Genomic DNA, 18,209 nt, shown 5'->3' on the forward strand with positions numbered 1-18,209 from the left:
GGGCGCTCTCTGGTGGTTGTACGCACCTGGGCATCATGATGAAACGGTAAAGGCTTCCCAGGGCGACGTGCATAGCAGTGGTGGGGCGTATGAGTACGCTGCGGCTCTAACTCTTCTACCAGCTGTGGCTCATCTCTAGAAATGATGTGCCTGAGAGCCCCGCACCACGGTGTGTCCATTACAAAATTCCTAAACGATTCTGAGGGGTTTCTTATACATTCCAAGCAGTCCGGTGTCTTCGAGGTGGATGGTTTGCGTCGCCGAGTGCGTCGGCGCGAGCGTGGGTGGCGCTCCGCTGGGTCCATAATGGTTGGATCGTGCTGTTACGATTTCGCCGCGTAGTGCGACGCGATCGTAGGGTAAGTTGAACCCAGATGCAGAGTCGCCGAAGTAATTGGAAAGGTGAGGCAGATCTGTAGCTCTTGTTGGTTGATTTAATAAACGGGGTAACATAACTTAAACAACTTGGCTTGACCACTCATTACAAACGAACTGAACATGCGGCGTGGCGTCAATGGAAACAGCAATTACTACGAGGATTAACAGGAAACGAAACCAGAACTTAACCAGTCGATCCAACCGCGTCCACAGAAAATCATAATGCTTAAATACCAAAAATAATCTAATCACGTAATTAGTGACAGCTGATAGTTATCGTGACGTCATGCCAGGAAAGGCAATCCAACCACTCCTGACAGCTCTGAGTGATTTTGGATCCTTTGTTTCTCCCCCAAGTAATGAGGACATGTTCTTTTTAAGATAGCTCTCCATCTAAGTCCTACTATAGGTCCAGTCTTGGTAAAAGGTGCATGATGACAACTGATCTATCTGAAATCCAGAATTTGATCTGGATTTCAGATAGATCACCCATGAAATGTCGAAAAAGATGCGGGGTATGATGCTCACAGCACCTGGTATTCCCAAGCGGTCTCCCAATCAGGTACTAACCAGGCCGTACCATGCTTGGCTTCCGAGATCGAACGAGATCGGGCCTTTTCAGGGTGGTATGGCCGTGAGCGGTACTGCTCCTGCAGATGGACACCCATGAAATGTCGAAAAAGATGCGGGGTATGATGCTCACTGCACCTGGTATTCCCAAGCGGTCTCCCAATCAGGTACTAACCAGGCCGAACCATGCTTGGCTTCCGAGATCGGACGAGATCGGGCCTTTTCAGGGTGGTATGGCCGTGAGCGGTACTGCTTTTGCAGATGGACACCCATGAAATGTCGAAAAAGATGCGGGGTATGCTGCTCACAGCATCTGGTATTCCCAAGCGGTCTCCCAATCAGGTACTAAACAGGCCGAACCATGCTTGGCTTCCGAGATCGGAGGAGATCGGGCCTTTTCAGGGTGGTATGGCCGTGAGCGGTACTGCTCTTGCAGATGGACACCCATGAAATGTCGAAAAAGATGCGGGGTATGATGCTCACAGCACCTGGTATTCCCAAGCGGTCTCCCAATCAGGTACTAACCAGGCCGAACCATGCTTGGCTTCCGAGATCGGACGAGATCGGGCCTTTTCAGGGTGGTATGGCCGTGAACGGTACTGCACTAGCAGATGGACACCCATGAAATGTCGAAAAAGATGCGGGGCATGGTTCTCACAGCACCTGGTATTCCCAAGCGGTCTCCCAATCTGGTACTAAACAAGTCTAACCATGCTTGGCTTCCGAGATCGGGCGAGATCGGGCCTTTTCAGGGTGGTATGGCCGTGAGCGGTACTGCTTTTGCAGATGGACACCCATGAAATGTCGAAAAAGATGCAGGGTATGATGCTCACAGCACCTGGTATTCCCAAGCGGTCTCCCAACCAGCTACTAACCAGGCCCAACCATGCTTGGCTTCCGAGATCGGACGAGATCGGGCCTTTTCAGGGTGGTATGGCCGTGAGCGGTACTGCACTAGCAGATGGACACCAATGAAATGTCGAAAAAGATGCGGGGTATGATGCTCACAGCACCTGGTATTCCCAAGCGGTCTCCCAATCAGGTACTAACCAGGCCGAACCATGCTTGGCTTCCGAGATCGGACGAGATCAGGCCTTTTCAGGGTGGTATGGCCGTGAGCGGTACTGCTCTTGCAGATGGACACCCATGAGCTAAAGTATTAATTCGACCTTCTACACCTGCTACCCAAATCAATTGGGATTTGACATTATTCAAAGTCAGTTGGAATATTCAGGTTATAAAAGAGGGGGGAAAAGGCAGGAATATATACAGCTATGTTTTACTTTTGTGCATTTCAGGCCAAATTGGTATTTGTCTTTGAGTCAGCAATAATAACAAAGGAGTAAAGTCAGCTTGATTGCAGTAAGACTTTTTGCACTCTATACACTCAATTTTCACATGTTGTTTTACTTCTGGACGCTGCAAATGGACTGCACATCTGTTGCATCGTGTGTATATATGTGTATTACCGTACTTTGAATTTTGATTTAAACCTTTACAACCCAACTACCTCAGATCAAGCAATTATAATGTAAAGTAGTAGATGTTTAAAAAAAGCACCAAATGCAAAAAGATAACAAAATAACAATACTAAATAGTCAAATAAGCAACTCCATTATTCTTTTAGAGAAAATATCTCAGCGGGGTCAAGTCATTCAATTCAAATCGACTGGTAATCAGATTCAATTAAAGACTAACTGATTGGGTGCAATGTTGTAGTGGCAGCACAACTAAATGAATTCACTGAATTTAAATGGGATTTATAAGTGTTTTCACATTTTATACTGTAAAACAAAAAATCACATAGGATTTATGGTTAAACACTGGAGCTACAGAATTTTACCAGAAATTACATTCAATTGGTATAGCACTTCAATAACCACCAATTTATTGGAACACTATTGTAGATTTTTCATTTCACTGAAACTAAAATTATATTGCTCCACCACCACATGCACACACCCCTTTTTTACTGTATAACTCTAGCAACCACAAGTATTTTATTTTTATTTTTTTAAGAAGAAAATGACTGACTATTCTTCTGTCTGTTCAGATATCACTACTTTTACATGATAAGAGAAGTAATTTTTAAAGAAGGCTCAGCAAAATACCCAGCATTCAATAGTACTGGCATGCTGGATCTTGCAAACTACACTCCTCAACTGCACGGAAAAAAAATAGAAAAAAACAGTCATACATTGTCTGCAGTACTTTCCACTCCTTCGCTTACACTTTGTACTCCATCCTTTCTACACAAAAAGCATCATCCCGCTGTTACAGAGTAAAGAAGGTTGCACAGAGTCCTTTTCTTGCTGTTCTGTCTCTTTAGAACAGAAGGACACTTTGCGCTTCACAGAATGCAAGTCTACAAGTACTGCTGCTTAGATGTGGTTGAATGTTAGGCCCCTAAGAAATACATGTGAAGCAACAGCAATGCTTTACAAGGTGTCTATTGTTTATATAAATAAACATAAAACAGGTTACGAAAACATGCTGTAAAATCCAAATCATATTTTATCATAGTTTCACATGCTTAAACTAATAGTAATTGTTTAGTATAAATGATCGTCATGTGAAAGACATTGTTTAGTATTCTTTCATTCATTCATTCTCTCAACCGCTTATCCTCACAAGGGTCACGGGGGGTGCTAAGGCCTATCCCAGCTATCTACGGGCACCAGGCGGGGGACAAAAGAATGAACATAATTTAAAGTAATTGCTCTACAGTTGTACTGCATACCGGAGGTCATTTAATTCATTCAGATCAAGAACCTCAAATAACATATCGGCTGGTATTGTTGGAGATGGAAATCCAACTCATTTTATCTCTGAGGGCTAGCTGCGAATGCACTTGCATTATGTCAGTAAAATTCTAGAAATCATAGCGAAAGGGTTATTTTTCAAGAAAATCTGTTCCCGAAAGACCGACAAATTGTCTTTATTTGATGCTCTTGTCAGGAGAGGTTGGATTGCCTTTCCTGGCATGACGTCACGATAACTATCAGCTGTCACTAATTACGTGATTAGATTATTTTTGGCGTCACTGGACAAGGTCCAAGTGGACATGGGGAAGCTGGAGCACCTCTTTGAGTCCAGGGCCAAAGAGACGCCATGGGCCAAGAAAGCGCCGGAGAGCAAAAAGTCCGAGATCCTGGTTCTGGACTCCAAGCGGAGCACCGCCATCAACATCGGGATGACGGTCCTGCCCGCCGTTCACGTCATCAAGAGCGCCATCCTCAACTTTGACGACTTTGCCATCAACAAGGAGGGTGTGGAGAAGATCCTGAGCATGACGCCCACAGAGGAGGAGAAGCAGAAGATCCGCGAGGCTCGCTCGGCCAATCCCGACGTTCCCCTGGGGACGGCCGAGGAATTCCTCTCGGGCCTGGCTTCCGTCAGCGCCTTGACCCCCCGCCTGCAGCTGTGGTCTTTCAAACTCAACTATGAGGCACTCGAGCAGGAGATCGCCGAGCCCCTGTTTGACCTGAAGTTGGGCATGGAGCAGCTGGCCGGCAACCGGACCTTCAAGAAGATCCTGGCCACGCTGCTGGCCGTGGGGAACTTCCTCAACGGGTGTCCTCCTCACCAGAATCTTCAGGCTCCCTCCATGGTGAATCAATTCCTCTGGGCATAGGCATAAGATAACTTGGGCGCTCTCTGGTGGTTGTACGCACCTGGGCATCATGATGAAACGGTAAAGGCTTCCCAGGGCGACGTGCATAGCAGTGGTGGGGCGTATGAGTACGCTGCGGCTCTAACTCTTCTACCAGCTGTGGCTCATCTCTAGAAATGATGTGCCTGAGAGCCCCGCACCACGGTGTGTCCATTACAAAATTCCTAAACGATTCTGAGGGGTTTCTTATACATTCCAAGCAGTCCGGTGTCTTCGAGGTGGATGGTTTGCGTCGCCGAGTGCGTCGGCGCGAGCGTGGGTGGCGCTCCGCTGGGTCCATAATGGTTGGATCGTGCTGTTACGATTTCGCCGCGTAGTGCGACGCGATCGTAGGGTAAGTTGAACCCAGATGCAGAGTCGCCGAAGTAATTGGAAAGGTGAGGCAGATCTGTAGCTCTTGTTGGTTGATTTAATAAACGGGGTAACATAACTTAAACAACTTGGCTTGACCACTCATTACAAACGAACTGAACATGCGGCGTGGCGTCAATGGAAACAGCAATTACTACGAGGATTAACAGGAAACGAAACCAGAACTTAACCAGTCGATCCAACCGCGTCCACAGAAAATCATAATGCTTAAATACCAAAAATAATCTAATCACGTAATTAGTGACAGCTGATAGTTATCGTGACGTCATGCCAGGAAAGGCAATCCAACCACTCCTGACAGCTCTGAGTGATTTTGGATCCTTTGTTTCTCCCCCAAGTAATGAGGACATGTTCTTTTTAAGATAGCTCTCCATCTAAGTCCTACTATAGGTCCAGTCTTGGTAAAAGGTGCATGATGACAACTGATCTATCTGAAATCCAGAATTTGATCTGGATTTCAGATAGATCACCCATGAAATGTCGAAAAAGATGCGGGGTATGATGCTCACAGCACCTGGTATTCCCAAGCGGTCTCCCAATCAGGTACTAACCAGGCCGTACCATGCTTGGCTTCCGAGATCGAACGAGATCGGGCCTTTTCAGGGTGGTATGGCCGTGAGCGGTACTGCTCCTGCAGATGGACACCCATGAAATGTCGAAAAAGATGCGGGGTATGATGCTCACTGCACCTGGTATTCCCAAGCGGTCTCCCAATCAGGTACTAACCAGGCCGAACCATGCTTGGCTTCCGAGATCGGACGAGATCGGGCCTTTTCAGGGTGGTATGGCCGTGAGCGGTACTGCTTTTGCAGATGGACACCCATGAAATGTCGAAAAAGATGCGGGGTATGCTGCTCACAGCATCTGGTATTCCCAAGCGGTCTCCCAATCAGGTACTAAACAGGCCGAACCATGCTTGGCTTCCGAGATCGGAGGAGATCGGGCCTTTTCAGGGTGGTATGGCCGTGAGCGGTACTGCTCTTGCAGATGGACACCCATGAAATGTCGAAAAAGATGCGGGGTATGATGCTCACAGCACCTGGTATTCCCAAGCGGTCTCCCAATCAGGTACTAACCAGGCCGAACCATGCTTGGCTTCCGAGATCGGACGAGATCGGGCCTTTTCAGGGTGGTATGGCCGTGAACGGTACTGCACTAGCAGATGGACACCCATGAAATGTCGAAAAAGATGCGGGGCATGGTTCTCACAGCACCTGGTATTCCCAAGCGGTCTCCCAATCTGGTACTAAACAAGTCTAACCATGCTTGGCTTCCGAGATCGGGCGAGATCGGGCCTTTTCAGGGTGGTATGGCCGTGAGCGGTACTGCTTTTGCAGATGGACACCCATGAAATGTCGAAAAAGATGCAGGGTATGATGCTCACAGCACCTGGTATTCCCAAGCGGTCTCCCAACCAGCTACTAACCAGGCCCAACCATGCTTGGCTTCCGAGATCGGACGAGATCGGGCCTTTTCAGGGTGGTATGGCCGTGAGCGGTACTGCACTAGCAGATGGACACCCATGAAATGTCGAAAAAGATGCGGGGTATGATGCTCACAGCACCTGGTATTCCCAAGCGGTCTCCCAATCAGGTACTAACCAGGCCGAACCATGCTTGGCTTCCGAGATCGGACGAGATCAGGCCTTTTCAGGGTGGTATGGCCGTGAGCGGTACTGCTCTTGCAGATGGACACCCATGAGCTAAAGTATTAATTCGACCTTCTACACCTGCTACCCAAATCAATTGGGATTTGACATTATTCAAAGTCAGTTGGAATATTCAGGTTATAAAAGAGGGGGGAAAAGGCAGGAATATATACAGCTATGTTTTACTTTTGTGCATTTCAGGCCAAATTGGTATTTGTCTTTGAGTCAGCAATAATAACAAAGGAGTAAAGTCAGCTTGATTGCAGTAAGACTTTTTGCACTCTATACACTCAATTTTCACATGTTGTTTTACTTCTGGACGCTGCAAATGGACTGCACATCTGTTGCATCGTGTGTATATATGTGTATTACCGTACTTTGAATTTTGATTTAAACCTTTACAACCCAACTACCTCAGATCAAGCAATTATAATGTAAAGTAGTAGATGTTTAAAAAAAGCACCAAATGCAAAAAGATAACAAAATAACAATACTAAATAGTCAAATAAGCAACTCCATTATTCTTTTAGAGAAAATATCTCAGCGGGGTCAAGTCATTCAATTCAAATCGACTGGTAATCAGATTCAATTAAAGACTAACTGATTGGGTGCAATGTTGTAGTGGCAGCACAACTAAATGAATTCACTGAATTTAAATGGGATTTATAAGTGTTTTCACATTTTATACTGTAAAACAAAAAATCACATAGGATTTATGGTTAAACACTGGAGCTACAGAATTTTACCAGAAATTACATTCAATTGGTATAGCACTTCAATAACCACCAATTTATTGGAACACTATTGTAGATTTTTCATTTCACTGAAACTAAAATTATATTGCTCCACCACCACATGCACACACCCCTTTTTTACTGTATAACTCTAGCAACCACAAGTATTTTATTTTTATTTTTTTAAGAAGAAAATGACTGACTATTCTTCTGTCTGTTCAGATATCACTACTTTTACATGATAAGAGAAGTAATTTTTAAAGAAGGCTCAGCAAAATACCCAGCATTCAATAGTACTGGCATGCTGGATCTTGCAAACTACACTCCTCAACTGCACGGAAAAAAAATAGAAAAAAACAGTCATACATTGTCTGCAGTACTTTCCACTCATTCGCTTACACTTTGTACTCCATCCTTTCTACACAAAAAGCATCATCCCGCTGTTACAGAGTAAAGAAGGTTGCACAGAGTCCTTTTCTTGCTGTTCTGTCTCTTTAGAACAGAAGGACACTTTGCGCTTCACAGAATGCAAGTCTACAAGTACTGCTGCTTAGATGTGGTTGAATGTTAGGCCCCTAAGAAATACATGTGAAGCAACAGCAATGCTTTACAAGGTGTCTATTGTTTATATAAATAAACATAAAACAGGTTACGAAAACATGCTGTAAAATCCAAATCATATTTTATCATAGTTTCACATGCTTAAACTAATAGTAATTGTTTAGTATAAATGATCGTCATGTGAAAGACATTGTTTAGTATTCTTTCATTCATTCATTCTCTCAACCGCTTATCCTCACAAGGGTCACGGGGGGTGCTAAGGCCTATCCCAGCTATCTACGGGCACCAGGCGGGGGACAAAAGAATGAACATAATTTAAAGTAATTGCTCTACAGTTGTACTGCATACCGGAGGTCATTTAATTCATTCAGATCAAGAACCTCAAATAACATATCGGCTGGTATTGTTGGAGATGGAAATCCAACTCATTTTATCTCTGAGGGCTAGCTGCGAATGCACTTGCATTATGTCAGTAAAATTCTAGAAATCATAGCGAAAGGGTTATTTTTCAAGAAAATCTGTTCCCGAAAGACCGACAAATTGTCTTTATTTGATGCTCTTGTCAGGAGAGGTTGGATTGCCTTTCCTGGCATGACGTCACAATAACTATCAGCTGTCACTAATTACGTGATTAGATTATTTTTGGCGTCACTGGACAAGGTCCAAGTGGACATGGGGAAGCTGGAGCACCTCTTTGAGTCCAGGGCCAAAGAGACGCCATGGGCCAAGAAAGCGCCAGAGAGCAAAAAGTCCGAGATCCTGGTTCTGGACTCCAAGCGGAGCACCGCCATCAACATCGGGATGACGGTCCTGCCCGCCGTTCACGTCATCAAGAGCGCCATCCTCAACTTTGACGACTTTGCCATCAACAAGGAGGGTGTGGAGAAGATCCTGAGCATGACGCCCACAGAGGAGGAGAAGCAGAAGATCCGCGAGGCTCGCTCGGCCAATCCCGACGTTCCCCTGGGGACGGCCGAGGAATTCCTCTCGGGCCTGGCTTCCGTCAGCGCCTTGACCCCCCGCCTGCAGCTGTGGTCTTTCAAACTCAACTATGAGGCACTCGAGCAGGAGATCGCCGAGCCCCTGTTTGACCTGAAGTTGGGCATGGAGCAGCTGGCCGGCAACCGGACCTTCAAGAAGATCCTGGCCACGCTGCTGGCCGTGGGGAACTTCCTCAACGGGTGTCCTCCTCACCAGAATCTTCTGGCTCCCTCCATGGTGAATCAATTCCTCTGGGCATAGGCATAAGATAACTTGGGCGCTCTCTGGTGGTTGTACGCACCTGGGCATCATGATGAAACGGTAAAGGCTTCCCAGGGCGACGTGCATAGCAGTGGTGGGGCGTATGAGTACGCTGCGGCTCTAACTCTTCTACCAGCTGTGGCTCATCTCTAGAAATGATGTGCCTGAGAGCCCCGCACCACGGTGTGTCCATTACAAAATTCCTAAACGATTCTGAGGGGTTTCTTATACATTCCAAGCAGTCCGGTGTCTTCGAGGTGGATGGTTTGCGTCGCCGAGTGCGTCGGCGCGAGCGTGGGTGGCGCTCCGCTGGGTCCATAATGGTTGGATCGTGCTGTTACGATTTCGCCGCGTAGTGCGACGCGATCGTAGGGTAAGTTGAACCCAGATGCAGAGTCGCCGAAGTAATTGGAAAGGTGAGGCAGATCTGTAGCTCTTGTTGGTTGATTTAATAAACGGGGTAACATAACTTAAACAACTTGGCTTGACCACTCATTACAAACGAACTGAACATGCGGCGTGGCGTCAATGGAAACAGCAATTACTACGAGGATTAACAGGAAACGAAACCAGAACTTAACCAGTCGATCCAACCGCGTCCACAGAAAATCATAATGCTTAAATACCAAAAATAATCTAATCACGTAATTAGTGACAGCTGATAGTTATCGTGACGTCATGCCAGGAAAGGCAATCCAACCACTCCTGACAGCTCTGAGTGATTTTGGATCCTTTGTTTCTCCCCCAAGTAATGAGGACATGTTCTTTTTAAGATAGCTCTCCATCTAAGTCCTACTATAGGTCCAGTCTTGGTAAAAGGTGCATGATGACAACTGATCTATCTGAAATCCAGAATTTGATCTGGATTTCAGATAGATCACCCATGAAATGTCGAAAAAGATGCGGGGTATGATGCTCACAGCACCTGGTATTCCGAAGCGGTCTCCCAATCAGGTACTAACCAGGCCGTACCATGCTTGGCTTCCGAGATCGAACGAGATCGGGCCTTTTCAGGGTGGTATGGCCGTGAGCGGTACTGCTCCTGCAGATGGACACCCATGAAATGTCGAAAAAGATGCGGGGTATGATGCTCACTGCACCTGGTATTCCCAAGCGGTCTCCCAATCAGGTACTAACCAGGCCGAACCATGCTTGGCTTCCGAGATCGGACGAGATCGGGCCTTTTCAGGGTGGTATGGCCGTGAGCGGTACTGCATTTGCAGATGGACACCCATGAAATGTCGAAAAAGATGCGGGGTATGCTGATCACAGCACCTGGTATTCCCAAGCGGTCTCCCAATCAGGTACTAAACAGGCCGAACCATGCTTGGCTTCCGAGATCGGAGGAGATCGGGCCTTTTCAGGGTGGTATGGCCGTGAGCGGTACTGCTCTTGCAGATGGACACCCATGAAATGTCGAAAAAGATGCGGGGTATGATGCTCACAGCACCTGGTATTCCCAAGCGGTCTCCCAATCAGGTACTAACCAGGCCGAACCATGCTTGGCTTCCGAGATCGGACGAGATCGGGCCTTTTCAGGGTGGTATGGCCGTGAACGGTACTGCACTAGCAGATGGACACCCATGAAATGTCGAAAAAGATGCGGGGCATGGTTCTCACAGCACCTGGTATTCCCAAGCGGTCTCCCAATCTGGTACTAAACAAGTCTAACCATGCTTGGCTTCCGAGATCGGGCGAGATCGGGCCTTTTCAGGGTGGTATGGCCGTGAGCGGTACTGCTTTTGCAGATGGACACCCATGAAATGTCGAAAAAGATGCGGGGTATGATGCTCACAGCACCTGGTATTCCCAAGCGGTCTCCCAACCAGCTACTAACCAGGCCCAACCATGCTTGGCTTCCGAGATCGGACGAGATCGGGCCTTTTCAGGGTGGTATGGCCGTGAGCGGTACTGCACTAGCAGATGGACACCCATGAAATGTCGAAAAAGATGCGGGGTATGATGCTCACAGCACCTGGTATTCCCAAGCGGTCTCCCAATCAGGTACTAACCAGGCCGAACCATGCTTGGCTTCCGAGATCGGACGAGATCAGGCCTTTTCAGGGTGGTATGGCCGTGAGCGGTACTGCTCTTGCAGATGGACACCCATGAGCTAAAGTATTAATTCGACCTTCTACACCTGCTACCCAAATCAATTGGGATTTGACATTATTCAAAGTCAGTTGGAATATTCAGGTTATAAAAGAGGGGGGAAAAGGCAGGAATATATACAGCTATGTTTTACTTTTGTGCATTTCAGGCCAAATTGGTATTTGTCTTTGAGTCAGCAATAATAACAAAGGAGTAAAGTCAGCTTGATTGCAGTAAGACTTTTTGCACTCTATACACTCAATTTTCACATGTTTTACTTCTGGACGCTGCAAATGGACTGCACATCTGTTGCATCGTGTGTGTATATATGTGTATTACCGTACTTTGAATTTTGATTTAAACCTTTACAACCCAACTACCTCAGATCAAGCAATTATAATGTAAAGTAGTAGATGTTTAAAAAAAGCACCAAATGCAAAAAGATAACAAAATAACAATACTAAATAGTCAAATAAGCAACTCCATTATTCTTTTAGAGAAAATATCTCAGCGGGGTCAAGTCATTCAATTCAAATCGACTGGTAATCAGATTCAATTAAAGACTAACTGATTGGGTGCAATGTTGTAGTGGCAGCACAACTAAATGAATTCACTGAATTTAAATGGGATTTATAAGTGTTTTCACATTTTATACTGTAAAACAAAAAATCACATAGGATTTATGGTTAAACACTGGAGCTACAGAATTTTACCAGAAATTACATTCAATTGGTATAGCACTTCAATAACCACCAATTTATTGGAACACTATTGTAGATTTTTCATTTCACTGAAACTAAAATTATATTGCTCCACCACCACATGCACACACCCCTTTTTTACTGTATAACTCTAGCAACCACAAGTATTTTATTTTTATTTTTTTAAGAAGAAAATGACTGACTATTCTTCTGTCTGTTCAGATATCACTACTTTTACATGATAAGAGAAGTAATTTTTAAAGAAGGCTCAGCAAAATACCCAGCATTCAATAGTACTGGCATGCTGGATCTTGCAAACTACACTCCTCAACTGCACGGAAAAAAAATAGAAAAAAACAGTCATACATTGTCTGCAGTACTTTCCACTCATTCGCTTACACTTTGTACTCCATCCTTTCTACACAAAAAGCATCATCCCGCTGTTACAGAGTAAAGAAGGTTGCACAGAGTCCTTTTCTTGCTGTTCTGTCTCTTTAGAACAGAAGGACACTTTGCGCTTCACAGAATGCAAGTCTACAAGTACTGCTGCTTAGATGTGGTTGAATGTTAGGCCCCTAAGAAATACATGTGAAGCAACAGCAATGCTTTACAAGGTGTCTATTGTTTATATAAATAAACATAAAACAGGTTACGAAAACATGCTGTAAAATCCAAATCATATTTTATCATAGTTTCACATGCTTAAACTAATAGTAATTGTTTAGTATAAATGATCGTCATGTGAAAGACATTGTTTAGTATTCTTTCATTCATTCATTCTCTCAACCGCTTATCCTCACAAGGGTCACGGGGGGTGCTAAGGCCTATCCCAGCTATCTACGGGCACCAGGCGGGGGACAAAAGAATGAACATAATTTAAAGTAATTGCTCTACAGTTGTACTGCATACCGGAGGTCATTTAATTCATTCAGATCAAGAACCTCAAATAACATATCGGCTGGTATTGTTGGAGATGGAAATCCAACTCATTTTATCTCTGAGGGCTAGCTGCGAATGCACTTGCATTATGTCAGTAAAATTCTAGAAATCATAGCGAAAGGGTTATTTTTCAAGAAAATCTGTTCCCGAAAGACCGACAAATTGTCTTTATTTGATGCTCTTGTCAGGAGAGGTTGGATTGCCTTTCCTGGCATGACGTCACGATAACTATCAGCTGTCACTAATTACGTGATTAGATTATTTTTGGCGTCACTGGACAAGGTCCAAGTGGACATGGGGAAGCTGGAGCACCTCTTTGAGTCCAGGGCCAAAGAGACGCCATGGGCCAAGAAAGCGCCGGAGAGCAAAAAGTCCGAGATCCTGGTTCTGGACTCCAAGCGGAGCACCGCCATCAACATCGGGATGACGGTCCTGCCCGCCGTTCACGTCATCAAGAGCGCCATCCTCAACTTTGACGACTTTGCCATCAACAAGGAGGGTGTGGAGAAGATCCTGAGCATGACGCCCACAGAGGAGGAGAAGCAGAAGATCCGCGAGGCTCGCTCGGCCAATCCCGACGTTCCCCTGGGGACGGCCGAGGAATTCCTCTCGGGCCTGGCTTCCGTCAGCGCCTTGACCCCCCGCCTGCAGCTGTGGTCTTTCAAACTCAACTATGAGGCACTCGAGCAGGAGATCGCCGAGCCCCTGTTTGACCTGAAGTTGGGCATGGAGCAGCTGGCCGGCAACCGGACCTTCAAGAAGATCCTGGCCACGCTGCTGGCCGTGGGGAACTTCCTCAACGGGTGTCCTCCTCACCAGAATCTTCAGGCTCCCTCCATGGTGAATCAATTCCTCTGGGCATAGGCATAAGATAACTTGGGCGCTCTCTGGTGGTTGTACGCACCTGGGCATCATGATGAAACGGTAAAGGCTTCCCAGGGCGACGTGCATAGCAGTGGTGGGGCGTATGAGTACGCTGCGGCTCTAACTCTTCTACCAGCTGTGGCTCATCTCTAGAAATGATGTGCCTGAGAGCCCCGCACCACGGTGTGTCCATTACAAAATTCCTAAACGATTCTGAGGGGTTTCTTATACATTCCAAGCAGTACGGTGTCTTCGAGGTGGATGGTTTGCGTCGCCGAGTGCGTCGGCGCGAGCGTGGGTGGCGCTCCGCTGGGTCCATAATGGTTGGATCGTGCTGTTACGATTTCGCCGCGTAGTGCGACGCGATCGTAGGGTAAGTTGAACCCAGATGCAGAGTCGCCGAAGTAATTGGAAAGGTGAGGCAGATCTGTAGCTCTTGTTGGTTGATTTAATAAACGGGGTAACATAACTTAAACAACTTGGCTTGACCACTCATTACAAACGAACTGAACATGCGGCGTGGCGTCAATGGAAACAGCAATTACTACGAGGATTAACAGGAAACGAAACCAGAACTTAACCAGTCGATCCAACCGCGTCCACAGAAAATCATAATGCTTAAATACCAAAAATAATCTAATCACGTAATTAGTGACAGCTGATAGTTATCGTGACGTCATGCCAGGAAAGGCAATCCAACCACTCCTGACAGCTCTGAGTGATTTTGGATCCTTTGTTTCTCCCCCAAGTAATGAGGACATGTTCTTTTTAAGATAGCTCTCCATCTAAGTCCTACTATAGGTCCAGTCTTGGTAAAAGGTGCATGATGACAACTGATCTATCTGAAATCCAGAATTTGATCTGGATTTCAGATAGATCACCCATGAAATGTCGAAAAAGATGCGGGGTATGATGCTCACAGCACCTGGTATTCCCAAGCGGTCTCCCAATCAGGTACTAACCAGGCCGTACCATGCTTGGCTTCCGAGATCGGACGAGATCGGGCCTTTTCAGGGTGGTATGGCCGTGAGCGGTACTGCTTTTGCAGATGGACACCCATGAAATGTCGAAAAAGATGCGGGGTATGCTGCTCACAGCACCTGGTATTCCCAAGCGGTCTCCCAATCAGGTACTAAACAGGCCGAACCATGCTTGGCTTCCGAGATCGGAGGAGATCGGGCCTTTTCAGGGTGGTATGGCCGTGAGCGGTACTGCTTTTGCAGATGGACACCCATGAAATGTCGAAAAAGATGCGGGGTATGATGCTCACAGCACCTGGTATTCCCAAGCGGTCTACCAATCAGGTACGAACCAGGCCGAACCATGCTTGGCTGCCGAGATCGGACGAGATCGGGCGAGATCGGGCCTTTTCAGGGTGGTATGGCCGTGAGCGGTACTGCTTTTGCAGATGGACACCCATGAAATGTCGAAAAAGATGCGGGGCAAGATGCTCACAGCATCTGGTATTCCCAAGCGGTCTCCCAATCAGGTACTAAACAGGCGGAACCCTGCTTGGCTGCCGAGATCGGACGAGATCGGGCGAGATCGGGCCTTATCAGGGTGGTATGGCCGTGAGTGGTACTGCTCTTGCAGATGGACACCCATGAAATGTCGAAAAAGGTGCGGGGTATGATGCTCACAGCACCTGGTATTCCCAACCAGTCTCCCAATCAGGTACCAACCAGGCCGAACCATGCTTGGCTGCCGAGATCGGACGAGATCGGGCGAGATCGGGCCTTTTCAGGGTGGTATGGCCGTGAGCGGTACTGCTCTTGCAGATGGACACCCATGAAATGTCGAAAAAGATGCGGGGTATGATGCTCACAGCACCTGGTATTCCCAAGCGGTCTCCCAATCAGGTACGAACCAGGCCGAACCTTGCTTGGCTTCTGAGATCGGACGAGATCGGGCCTTTTCAGGGTGGTATGGCCGCGAGTGGTACTGCGCCTGCAGATGGACACCCATGAAATGTCGAAAAAGATGCGGGGTATGATGCTCACAGCACCTGGTATTCCCAAGGGGCCTCCCAATCAGGTACTAACCAGGCCGAACCATGCTTGGCTTCCGAGATCGGACGAGATTGGGCCTTTTCAGGGTGGTATGGCCGGGGGCGGTACTGCACTAGCAGATGGACACCCATGAAATGTCGAAAAAGGTGCGGGGTATGATGCTCACAGCATCTGGTATTCCCAAGCGGTCTCCCAATCAGGTACTAACCAGGCCGAACCATGCTTGGCTTCCGAGATCAGAGGAGATCGGGCCTTTTCAGGGTGGTATGGCCGTGAGCGGTACTGCTCTTGCAGATGGACACCCATGAAATGTCGAAAAAGATGCGGGGTATGATGCTCACAGCACCTGGTATTCCCAAGCGGTCTCCCAATCAGGTACTAACCAGGCCGAACCATGCTTGGCTTCCGAGATCGGACGAGATCGGGCCTTTTCGGGGTGGTATGGCCGTGAGCGGTACTGCACTAGCAGATGGACACCCATGAAATGTCGAAAAAGATGCGGGGTATGATGCTCACAGCACCTGGTATTCCCAAGTGGTCTCCCAATCAGGTACTAACCAGGCCGAACCATGCTTGGCTTCCGAGATCGGACGAGATCAGGCCTTTTCAGGGTGGTATGGCCGTAAGCGGTACTGCTTTTGCAGATGGACACCCATGAAATGTCGAAAAAGATGCGGGGTATGATGCTCACAGCACTTGGTATTCCCAAGCGGTCTCCCAATCAGGTACTAAACGGGCCGAACCATGCTTGGCTGCCGAGACAGGACGAGATCGGGCCTTTTCAGGGTGGTATGGCCGTGAGCGGTACTGCACTAGCAGATGGACACCCATGAAATGTCGAAAAAGATGCGGGGTATGATGCTCACAGCACTTGGTATTCCCAAGCCGTCTCCCAATCAGGTACTAACCAGGCCGAACCATGCTTGGCTTCCGAGATCGGACGAGATCGGGCCTTTTCAGGGTGGTATGGCCGTGAGCGGTACTGCTCTTGCAGATGGACACCCATGAAATGTCGAAAAAGATGCGGGTATGATGCTCACGGTACCTGGTATTCCCAAGCGGTCTCCCAATCAGGTACTAACCAGGCCGAGCCATGCTTGGCTTCCGAGATCGGACGAGATCGGTCCTTTTCAGGGTGGTATGGCCGTAAGCAGAACTGCTCTTGCAGATGGACACCCATGAAATGTCGAAAAAGATGCGGGGTATGATGCTCACAGCACCTGGTATTCCCAAGCGGTCTCCCAATCAGGTACTAAACAGGCCGAACCATGCTTGGCTTCCGAGATCAGACGAGATCGGGCCTTTTCAGGGTGGTATGGCCGTGAGCGGTACTGCACTAGCAGATGGACACCCATGAAATGTCGAAAAAGATGCGGGGTATGATGCTCACAGGACCTGGTATTCCCAAGCGGTCTCCCAATCAGGTACTAACCAGGCCGAACCATGCTTGGCTTCCGAGATCGGGCGAGATCGAGCCTTTTCAGGGTGGTATGGCCGTGAGCGGTACTGCTCTTGCAGATGGACACCCATGAAATGTCGAAAAAGATGCGGGGTATGATGCTCACAGCACCTGGTATTCCCAAGCGGTCTCCCAATCAGGTACTAAACAGGCCGAACCATGCTTGGCTTCCAAGATCGGACGAGATAGGGCCTTTTCAGGGTGGTATGGCCGTGAGCGGTACTGTTCATGCAGATGGACACCCATGAAATGTCGAAAAAGATGCGGGGTATGATGCTCACAGCACCTGGTATTCCCAAGCGGTCTCCCAATCAGGTACTAAACAGGCCGAACCATGCTTGGCTTCAAAGATCGGACGAGATCGGGCCTTTTCAGGGTGGTATGGCCATGAGCGGTACTGCACTAGCAGATGGACACCCATGAAATGTCGAAAAAGATGCGGGGTATGATGCTCACAGCACCTGGTATTCCCAAGCGGTCTCCCAATCAGGTACGAACCAGGCCGAACCTTGCTTGGCTTCTGAGATCGGACGAGATCGGGCCTTTTCAGGGTGGTATGGCCGCGAGTGGTACTGCGCCTGCAGATGGACACCCATGAAATGTCGAAAAAGATGCGGGGTATGATGCTCACAGCACCTGGTATTCCCAAGGGGTCTCCCAATCAGGTACTAACCAGGCCGAACCATGCTTGGCTTCCGAGATCGGACGAGATTGGGCCGTTTCAGGGTGGTATGGCCGGGAGCGGTACTGCACTAGCAGATGGACACCCATGAAATGTCGAAAAAGGTGCGGGGTATGATGCTCACAGCATCTGGTATTCCCAAGCGGTCTCCCAATCAGGTACTAACCAGGCCGAACCATGCTTGGCTTCCGAGATCAGACGAGATCGGGCCTTTTCAGGGTGGTATGGCCGTGAGCGGTACTGCACCAGCAGATGGACACCCATGAAATGTCGAAAAAGATGCTGG

General features: G+C 47.7%; 3 non-coding genes and 37 pseudogenes across 3 annotated transcripts; all 40 read right to left on the reverse strand.

The window, feature by feature from the left end:
• Positions 1–899: 899 nt before the first annotated feature.
• On the reverse strand, positions 900–1,018 carry LOC144184030 (5S ribosomal RNA; annotated as a pseudogene).
• Positions 1,019–1,074: 56 nt separating this feature from the next.
• LOC144189015 (5S ribosomal RNA) lies at positions 1,075–1,193 on the reverse strand (annotated as a pseudogene).
• Positions 1,194–1,249: 56 nt separating this feature from the next.
• LOC144182094 (5S ribosomal RNA) lies at positions 1,250–1,368 on the reverse strand (annotated as a pseudogene).
• A 56-nt stretch (positions 1,369–1,424) lies between these two features.
• On the reverse strand, positions 1,425–1,543 carry LOC144185419 (5S ribosomal RNA; annotated as a pseudogene).
• Positions 1,544–1,599: 56 nt separating this feature from the next.
• LOC144183510 (5S ribosomal RNA) lies at positions 1,600–1,718 on the reverse strand (annotated as a pseudogene).
• A 56-nt stretch (positions 1,719–1,774) lies between these two features.
• LOC144188986 (5S ribosomal RNA) lies at positions 1,775–1,893 on the reverse strand. The gene has a single exon (XR_013324951.1). It is a non-coding gene; the product is annotated as a 5S ribosomal RNA (ribosomal RNA).
• Positions 1,894–1,949: 56 nt separating this feature from the next.
• On the reverse strand, positions 1,950–2,068 carry LOC144187835 (5S ribosomal RNA; annotated as a pseudogene).
• A 3,427-nt stretch (positions 2,069–5,495) lies between these two features.
• LOC144184041 (5S ribosomal RNA) lies at positions 5,496–5,614 on the reverse strand (annotated as a pseudogene).
• Positions 5,615–5,670: 56 nt separating this feature from the next.
• On the reverse strand, positions 5,671–5,789 carry LOC144189017 (5S ribosomal RNA; annotated as a pseudogene).
• Positions 5,790–5,845: 56 nt separating this feature from the next.
• LOC144182095 (5S ribosomal RNA) lies at positions 5,846–5,964 on the reverse strand (annotated as a pseudogene).
• Positions 5,965–6,020: 56 nt separating this feature from the next.
• On the reverse strand, positions 6,021–6,139 carry LOC144185431 (5S ribosomal RNA; annotated as a pseudogene).
• A 56-nt stretch (positions 6,140–6,195) lies between these two features.
• Positions 6,196–6,314, reverse strand: LOC144183511 (5S ribosomal RNA; annotated as a pseudogene).
• Positions 6,315–6,370: 56 nt separating this feature from the next.
• LOC144189102 (5S ribosomal RNA) lies at positions 6,371–6,489 on the reverse strand. The gene has a single exon (XR_013324953.1). It is a non-coding gene; the product is annotated as a 5S ribosomal RNA (ribosomal RNA).
• A 56-nt stretch (positions 6,490–6,545) lies between these two features.
• LOC144187836 (5S ribosomal RNA) lies at positions 6,546–6,664 on the reverse strand (annotated as a pseudogene).
• Positions 6,665–10,091: 3,427 nt separating this feature from the next.
• Positions 10,092–10,210, reverse strand: LOC144189129 (5S ribosomal RNA; annotated as a pseudogene).
• A 56-nt stretch (positions 10,211–10,266) lies between these two features.
• Positions 10,267–10,385, reverse strand: LOC144189018 (5S ribosomal RNA; annotated as a pseudogene).
• Positions 10,386–10,441: 56 nt separating this feature from the next.
• On the reverse strand, positions 10,442–10,560 carry LOC144190676 (5S ribosomal RNA; annotated as a pseudogene).
• A 56-nt stretch (positions 10,561–10,616) lies between these two features.
• LOC144185442 (5S ribosomal RNA) lies at positions 10,617–10,735 on the reverse strand (annotated as a pseudogene).
• Positions 10,736–10,791: 56 nt separating this feature from the next.
• Positions 10,792–10,910, reverse strand: LOC144183512 (5S ribosomal RNA; annotated as a pseudogene).
• A 56-nt stretch (positions 10,911–10,966) lies between these two features.
• Positions 10,967–11,085, reverse strand: LOC144189218 (5S ribosomal RNA). The gene has a single exon (XR_013324954.1). It is a non-coding gene; the product is annotated as a 5S ribosomal RNA (ribosomal RNA).
• A 56-nt stretch (positions 11,086–11,141) lies between these two features.
• On the reverse strand, positions 11,142–11,260 carry LOC144187837 (5S ribosomal RNA; annotated as a pseudogene).
• A 3,426-nt stretch (positions 11,261–14,686) lies between these two features.
• Positions 14,687–14,805, reverse strand: LOC144181889 (5S ribosomal RNA; annotated as a pseudogene).
• Positions 14,806–14,861: 56 nt separating this feature from the next.
• On the reverse strand, positions 14,862–14,980 carry LOC144189320 (5S ribosomal RNA; annotated as a pseudogene).
• A 56-nt stretch (positions 14,981–15,036) lies between these two features.
• On the reverse strand, positions 15,037–15,165 carry LOC144185612 (5S ribosomal RNA; annotated as a pseudogene).
• A 241-nt stretch (positions 15,166–15,406) lies between these two features.
• Positions 15,407–15,535, reverse strand: LOC144186576 (5S ribosomal RNA; annotated as a pseudogene).
• A 56-nt stretch (positions 15,536–15,591) lies between these two features.
• On the reverse strand, positions 15,592–15,710 carry LOC144183672 (5S ribosomal RNA; annotated as a pseudogene).
• Positions 15,711–15,766: 56 nt separating this feature from the next.
• LOC144186013 (5S ribosomal RNA) lies at positions 15,767–15,885 on the reverse strand (annotated as a pseudogene).
• Positions 15,886–15,941: 56 nt separating this feature from the next.
• Positions 15,942–16,060, reverse strand: LOC144191357 (5S ribosomal RNA; annotated as a pseudogene).
• A 56-nt stretch (positions 16,061–16,116) lies between these two features.
• Positions 16,117–16,235, reverse strand: LOC144188219 (5S ribosomal RNA; annotated as a pseudogene).
• A 56-nt stretch (positions 16,236–16,291) lies between these two features.
• Positions 16,292–16,410, reverse strand: LOC144188294 (5S ribosomal RNA; annotated as a pseudogene).
• Positions 16,411–16,466: 56 nt separating this feature from the next.
• On the reverse strand, positions 16,467–16,585 carry LOC144186816 (5S ribosomal RNA; annotated as a pseudogene).
• A 56-nt stretch (positions 16,586–16,641) lies between these two features.
• Positions 16,642–16,760, reverse strand: LOC144182380 (5S ribosomal RNA; annotated as a pseudogene).
• A 55-nt stretch (positions 16,761–16,815) lies between these two features.
• On the reverse strand, positions 16,816–16,934 carry LOC144191607 (5S ribosomal RNA; annotated as a pseudogene).
• Positions 16,935–16,990: 56 nt separating this feature from the next.
• Positions 16,991–17,109, reverse strand: LOC144188171 (5S ribosomal RNA; annotated as a pseudogene).
• A 56-nt stretch (positions 17,110–17,165) lies between these two features.
• Positions 17,166–17,284, reverse strand: LOC144183091 (5S ribosomal RNA; annotated as a pseudogene).
• Positions 17,285–17,340: 56 nt separating this feature from the next.
• On the reverse strand, positions 17,341–17,459 carry LOC144191456 (5S ribosomal RNA; annotated as a pseudogene).
• A 56-nt stretch (positions 17,460–17,515) lies between these two features.
• LOC144183745 (5S ribosomal RNA) lies at positions 17,516–17,634 on the reverse strand (annotated as a pseudogene).
• A 56-nt stretch (positions 17,635–17,690) lies between these two features.
• Positions 17,691–17,809, reverse strand: LOC144183673 (5S ribosomal RNA; annotated as a pseudogene).
• Positions 17,810–17,865: 56 nt separating this feature from the next.
• On the reverse strand, positions 17,866–17,984 carry LOC144183882 (5S ribosomal RNA; annotated as a pseudogene).
• A 56-nt stretch (positions 17,985–18,040) lies between these two features.
• LOC144189904 (5S ribosomal RNA) lies at positions 18,041–18,159 on the reverse strand (annotated as a pseudogene).
• Positions 18,160–18,209: the final 50 nt, after the last annotated feature.

Source organism: Stigmatopora nigra, unplaced genomic scaffold, assembly GCF_051989575.1.
Source record: "Stigmatopora nigra isolate UIUO_SnigA unplaced genomic scaffold, RoL_Snig_1.1 HiC_scaffold_24, whole genome shotgun sequence".
NCBI classification, from domain to species: Eukaryota; Metazoa; Chordata; class Actinopteri; order Syngnathiformes; family Syngnathidae; genus Stigmatopora; species Stigmatopora nigra.